Source organism: Ruditapes philippinarum, unplaced genomic scaffold (assembly GCF_026571515.1).
Source record: "Ruditapes philippinarum isolate M1 unplaced genomic scaffold, ASM2657151v2 ctg3299_1_1_1_1, whole genome shotgun sequence".
Lineage (NCBI taxonomy): Eukaryota > Metazoa > Mollusca > Bivalvia > Venerida > Veneridae > Ruditapes > Ruditapes philippinarum.
This window is the reverse complement of record NW_026864452.1, coordinates 89,164-96,742: the sequence shown is the minus strand read 5'-3', so window position 1 is coordinate 96,742 and position 7,579 is coordinate 89,164.

Sequence of the window (7,579 nt, the reverse complement as noted above, 5' to 3'; positions counted from 1 at the left end):
CCAGTACGATGTGGTATACACCAGTACGATATGGTATACACCAGTACGATGTGGTATACACCAGTACGATGTGGTATACACCAGTACGATGTGGTATACACCAGTACGATGTGGTATATACAGTACGATGTGGTATACACCAGTACGATGTGGTACACACCAGTACGATGTGGTATTCACCAGTACGATGTGGTATACACCAGTACGATGTGGTATACACCAGTACGATGTTGTATATACAGTACGATGTGGTACACACCAGTACGATGTGGTACACACCAGTACGATGTGGTAAACACCAGTACGATGTTGTATATACAGTACGATGTGGTATACACCAGTACGATGTGGTATACAGTACGATATGGTACACACCAGTACGATGTGGTATACACCAGTACGATGTGGTACACACCAGTACGATGTTGTATATACAGTACGATTTGGTATACACCAGTACGATGTGGTATACACCAGTACGATATGGTACACACCAGTACGATGTGGTATACACCAGTATGATGTGGTACACACCAGTACGATGTTGTATATACAGTACGATGTGGTATACACCAGTACGATGTGGTATACACCAGTACGATGTTGTATATACAGTACGATGTGGTACACACCAGTACGATGTGGTACACACCAGTACGATGTGGTATTCACCAGTACGATGTGGTATACACCAGTACGATGTGGTATATACAGTACGATGTGGTACACACCAGTACGATGTGGTATACACCAGTACGATGTGGTATACACCAGTACGATGTGGTATACACCCAGTACGATGTGGTACACACCAGTACGATGTGGTATACACCAGTACGATGTTGTATACACCAGTACGATATGGTACACACCAGTACGATGTGGTATACACCAGTACGATGTGGTATACACCAGTACGACGTTGTATACAATGAAACTAGTAGGTGTACAATCGACAATTAAAGTGTAAGGTGTACAAGTACTGTGTCGTATACATTGGACCTATATAAGATGTACAAAATAAAAGGAGTATATCGAACAAAGGAAAAAAATTGTATTATTTTATGAATTGTATAATAAACTTTTTTTCGTTAATAGCGCAGTCTGTGCATTGACCCATTCACAAAAAATAAATGTACGTTTGTGTATATCATTTAATCACTTTCAAATAAATATCATATCTATCTCAACAGGAAAAATATTATGACGAAAATAATACAAAATACATCATTAAAAGGAATTGGTGACATACTAGTTTGTGAAATATGCTATCATTTCTCGGGTATACGTTCCTTTATCCATGGGTACATGCATTCAAACAGTCTTAATTATTATCATATAAAGTAATATAAAATTATATTATATCGGAGATAATACTCGATTACTTCAAATGATATTTACTGTTACATTTCTCGGACAAACCTGATAAATTTCCCCAGCATGTAACGTGCATGAATATGAAATAAGGCTGTCCAAAAAGGTAAAGGTCAGTCACCTTTATCGGTGAAAATGTGAATTTTCTCAACATCTTCAAAAAGTTTTTTAAATACACACCCCGCCCGGCACCAGTCCCGAGGGTTACCTGATTAATGTAGATTAATATAGATAAAATCTGAAGAAAAATATTCTCAGTTAAACAGTATTACAGCTATGATATGTATAATATAACATATATATTGGTCCTGCATCTTTTCAAATCGTGTTATTATCAGTTATACGAAATTTTCACAGCAGAATGATGTCATAACTATTAAGAACATTGTATTTTTAATCATGTTGTGTAAGTTGTCTCGTTAGGGCCATCGCGACACATACATAACTGGGAGCAACTAAGATACGATGGTGAAAAATTGAAATAACGAAACCACAATGGTGAAAAATCGGATATACGATGAGGAAAAGTCGAGAGTACGATGATGAAAAGTCGAAATAACGAGACCGCAATGGTGAAAACTCGATATAATGTCGTGTTTTCATCATCGTGGTTCCGTTATTTCTATAAAGATTCTGCAACGAGGATCACAAGTTTCTAATATGTTCCGGCCACGACGGTCAGCAATGTCTATATTGACACATCGACGAAGGTAAACAGTTTGAATATACTTAAAAGTTGAAAATCTTTCAAGAATTTATTTTTGTCTTAAACCACTGTCAAAAAGTTTCATAATTGGCATTGTTCTTGTCTACCAAATTTATTAATTTGCAACTGAAATGAAATTTTGTATTACCAAAAGCGTCGGTTATTCTTTCCTATAGAACTATATAGAACTATTTGAACCGCATCAACCAGGACTTGATTCATCTAACAATCACCTACAAATTTTGGAACATGATTATCGGGTCCAAATCGTTTCTTTCCCGTGGTCATTTTGTTTTGTATTATCTTGACTTGAGAATCTAAAACATGTAAAACGAAAGAAGTAGGGGCTTGATTTCTAATATTGTCACTTAGGTCAAATTAAACTCTTCTCCGGAAGTCCCCGGGGTCAAAAATTTCACAGGAGTCATTTATGCCTGTATTATTGTCTTTTATCAAAGCTGGAAAATCTTTATGGATGGTTAACGTTGGTAATCAGATGCATTTTTAAACGTGTAAATGAATCTTGAATAGATCACGTGAGTATGTTCTAATAACATAGAGAATTCTATCTATGACCTTCAAATTGAGATCACGTTCTCGAACTAAGTCACGGGAATTACACTGGAAATTAGATGACCTTAATGTGACCTAGTAACCTTTGACCTAAATAAAACAACATATCACCTGAATGTGACCCAGTTACCTATGACGTGCATTAGCCAGTGACCTATTATCTGAATAGTGACCCAGTTAACTATGACGTGCATTAGCCCAGTGACCTATTATCTGAATAGTGACCCATTTAGCTATGACGTGCATTACCCAGTGACCTATTTTCTAAATGTGACCCAGTTACCTATAACGTGCATTACCCAGTGACCTATTATCTAAATGTGACCCAGTAATCTATGACGCGCATTACCCAGTGACCTATTATCTGAATAGTGACCCAGTTAGCTATGACGTGCATTGCCCAGTGACATATTATCTGAATAGTGACCCAGTTAGCTATGACGTGCATTACCCAGTGACCTATTATCTGAATAGTGACCCAGTTAGCTATGACGTGCATTGCCCAGTGACCTATTATCTGAAATGTTATCCAGCAACCTACTTTGATAATGTGTTATATTATAACAATATATTAATATAAAGTTTGACCAGTTCTCGTGTGAACGATGTAAAGTCAGTTACAACATAACGATTATTCACCTTATTGTGCTGTACACGTAGTCTTAGTTTTTGTTATATTTGATGGTTTTGTAAAAATTTCTAACGTCTAATATTAGAATATTTAAATGATAATTTATGTACATTTTTATGAGTTGTAACAATAAAGATTTATAAGAAAGGTGTTGTTAATGATCATACTGAGTTATTATATTGACTGTGGTAAGTGATCCGAGAGAAATAATTACAGTAGCTACATTTATAAGAGTAATAGTATCTAACAGAATCTGAACTTTATAGCCGCTATAAATGACCTTGTTTGCCAGCCCATGACTTTAATTGTTTCACTCTAATTATATATGATAAATGGGAGAGCTGGTCAAATGTACATCAACGAAATATTTTAAAAATGTAAGGAAAATTTGTTTCTCAGTTCATATACGAATTAAACAATATTTTAATATAAACATATTGGAAAACAGAAAACATATTAAAACGATAGAATTTCAACAGTAGAATATTACATATATAACTGGTAGACCGTGCTTGAAATATGCAATCATAACTAGGTTGTAGTAAGACAAATACCATTTTGGTATACAATATATAAAACCATAAGGAATCAGTAAATAAAGATCATAAAGGCCAGTGATGTTTGTGACAAAAATGAATATAGACCACAGAATACTAGAATATGGATGAGGATATACTCCGTGACCTATTTTAACTGAGTTTAAATCAAGCAAAAAGGTTATGCGTATATTGTATTTCAAACAACATCGTTAATGAGCAGAATTGCTTCAAATTCTCAATGTACAAGTCTGTATTTCAAGCTACAAACTTAATACTAATTAAATAGATCTGGCACGTGAGGATCATTGGTCCAACCTATAGCTAACTAAATAGTTATGGCAGTGAGTCAGTGGGTTACAGTTTTGCAAGTACATTATCTATTTGCTAATTATTGTGCTTTAGAGGTCCGAAAGTATAAATTACATACACGAGTTTACAATATTTCGGATTTGGCGCATTTTTTCAACAATTGTCATGAGAATATACGTATATTTTACTCATTTTTCATAAAAAGTCACGTGGTTGAACTTCTATTTCCGAGAAGATTATTGATAATTAGCAAGATGTTTTGAATAAGGTAAATGTCGCTCGCAGACTTAGGCGGACAATATTGACTGGAAGTAAAACATTTAAATAGTTTTAACATAAGAAATTTCACTTCCAATCACGTTTAAATGATGTAAATGATATAACAATAATTAATCCATTATGATATTATGTGATGCAAATTCTTTCTGATGTGATGCGAATCCAACATGTAATTGTGTATAGTTTATTTACGTTGACATTTTTGGAATGTATCTAGTAATTTCTGCGATGAAATAACCTTTTTTACAGTCGTATATGCATCATTTTTCACAATAATTTACAATATGACTCATCTCCATTAAACCAAAGAAACGGCTTCTTATTAACAACAAGCTAAAAGTCTCTTGCAGCGAAAAAAATAACGTTAAAAATAACATTATAAAATACAAACGCTGATAAGAAAACATTGGTAACGTGAGAAAGTAAACTATCAATTACCGGAGAAGTAGGGAATACCTTGCACAAAATTTGTCAGGCAAATTTGAAAGAAAGAGCCCTGTCCTGTCCTGTCCTTCTATTTATCATGTTTTCAATTTCAAAATGCGTTTGAATTTCAAATGAAACCGATACCTGTCAAGAACGTATCTATTTAAAATGCCACGCGCAGTAATATGCCTAGGTCTTATCAGTAAGTAATAATTCGAAATGTTTTCAGTCATATGTAAGAGAGATTTTAATATTGAAAACTTCTAGTATATTCAAAGTTTATCAGTTTAATATTTCCAAACTTGTAAGAGGTAAACATATTCCATGCACTTTATTTTATTTCAATATTAATGAGGTGTCTGATAAATCTGAGGGTGATTGATAAAGCTAAATTTATATAAATAAAGCCGTTTTTATTATTTAACTTTATTATCAGAAATCAAAATAATGGCATGATGAATTGACCACTCATATATAAGACTAAGATGAAATTTCCTGTATTTATTTTATTTTTATTCATTTTCTTTTATTTCAGCACTATATTCTTTTATCTTATAGAGATTTTCCCCGTGTATATTTCTCTATAGAATTATTTACAAATAGTTATAAAAGAAACTTATATAATATCAATTTTCCAATCATGTACGGTTTTCATATTTCATGTTCCCTCCATGTATCAAAAAGAGGTCAAGTGCTCCCCAATGTATCAAATATAATAACATATCAATACAGTGCAGGTAATAGGAAATTTTATCATAGTCTGGAGATTTTTGCTATTGAAAATGTGTCAGAGTCCCACACAGGAATGCAGATATTCAAGGGACAGGACGTGAAATGTTCAAGCGAGAAAATTCGTGGCAAACTTGATAAAATGGCTACCGAGTTTCATATTGTGTCGACAGGGTACGTGCTTTTATTTTTGCCAATGATACAAAAAAGAAAGAACATCAAAACACTCGGCAATGTGATTTATACTCAGGGGCTACGCCTTGGTTTGATAAAAAAAAGCTAAAATTAAAACTGTTGTAACTTGTAACTAGTTTTATTCGTGGTGATCAGGTGTACATTGTCACGTTATTAAGTACAAATAATTAAAGTTTAACCCCATTACCTCCATTATGACAGTAAATGTTTAATTAATTAAATGTCCGGGAACTTTACATAAAACAGAATAGTTTATCTAGTGACCCAGTTATATACTTTACGCTCTGTCATTATTCCACAGGTGTCGTTTGACAAAACAAAAACTTGATTTAAAAGTGAAAGTTTAAAATAAAAAATGTCTAGTTGATGAACAGATACTGTCGACAAAATGTAGAATTTAGTAATAAAAGATGTATTTTGTAATTTATTTACTTACTAAAGGAACTTAGGTGTTGAAAAATGTATTAATTCAAATATTAAAATAATATAGCGTTTTAACGTAATATACCTTAAGAGTGTTTGGTAGCAACATTTTATCCGGTTATATGTAATTCAGTTAATTCAAAGATGACGTCTGCACCATATTCCAAAATTCTGAAGTTCTTAGTTTTGAATAAGTAAAACATATTCACAATAAAAAATAGATAAAAACCATCTTGTTAATTTATTTAATAATAGCGAATTTATAATTTACCACCTGTACATATGCAACCGCACCGAAAGCCGAGGAAATTTATTGAAATATGTGCTCCAAGGCAAAATATCATGAATAAACCATTACAGAAACGGTACAAAAATTATCCCAATAGACAAAACCTCTAACCAATTCTTTCAGCTGAAATGGCGATTTAAGCGAACGGAGTTTTATCCAGTAATTACAAATTTTGCAGAAGCTGAATTGGCATGAATGAGTATTCCTGAAGCCGTTGTATTTACTCGTATATTAACACTTTTGTATTTCAGTGTTGCCAGAAACACAATTCCAAATATTTCAAAATCTGTTTCACAGGCAGATAACCAGTTGCAAAGCATTATTCAATGATATATGACATATATTGAAGAAATAATTGTTTGCATGCATTGCTCCTTACATAAATGACTGACAGCAATTTATATTTACCCCCACCCAGCCAAAATCACACCTAAAATATGCCAATATGGGCAATCTTCATGAAGGTGCAACATACTCCAGAATCCGCCCGATTCATTTAAAATATCACTAACACGCTGTGCAATCTATGGCATTTTCAAAAATGACCAATAAAGTGTCTGTCATATGTTTAGATTTTTCACAAAATTTATCCGAAATTTCTTACTTGTTTGGTGCCAACTGTCAAACCTTGATTTTTAACTTTTTCACCTCCATTCGGAGAGTCACAAATACGTACAAAGCTACCAAAATGCTTAGTTTCGGGTAAAAACCAAAAAAAACCTTCTCATTTCCTACACACAAACAAGAAAGAATTACAATGACAGAGAAATGTCAGAAGTTTCCAGTACCTTCAAAACATCATGTTTGACTTATTAAAAAAAATTGACCGGGGCCATCATTCGGATATGTCCCCTGCCCCCTAATTATACCATTTAAACATTAATCTAGTCATACTTTATTTTAAGAAGGTAGCATATGAAAATATACCATAGTAAAATACAAATAAAATATCTGTATTGAAAATTTGGTGTTCTGGTCAATAATAAAGATCATCATCAACAACAATTAATTCGACAAATCATAGAAGATAATTTGTGTCATGACCATTACGTTACTGCGCACATGATAGGTGAAGTCTAGCAATGGTTCTGGAAACATTTGATATA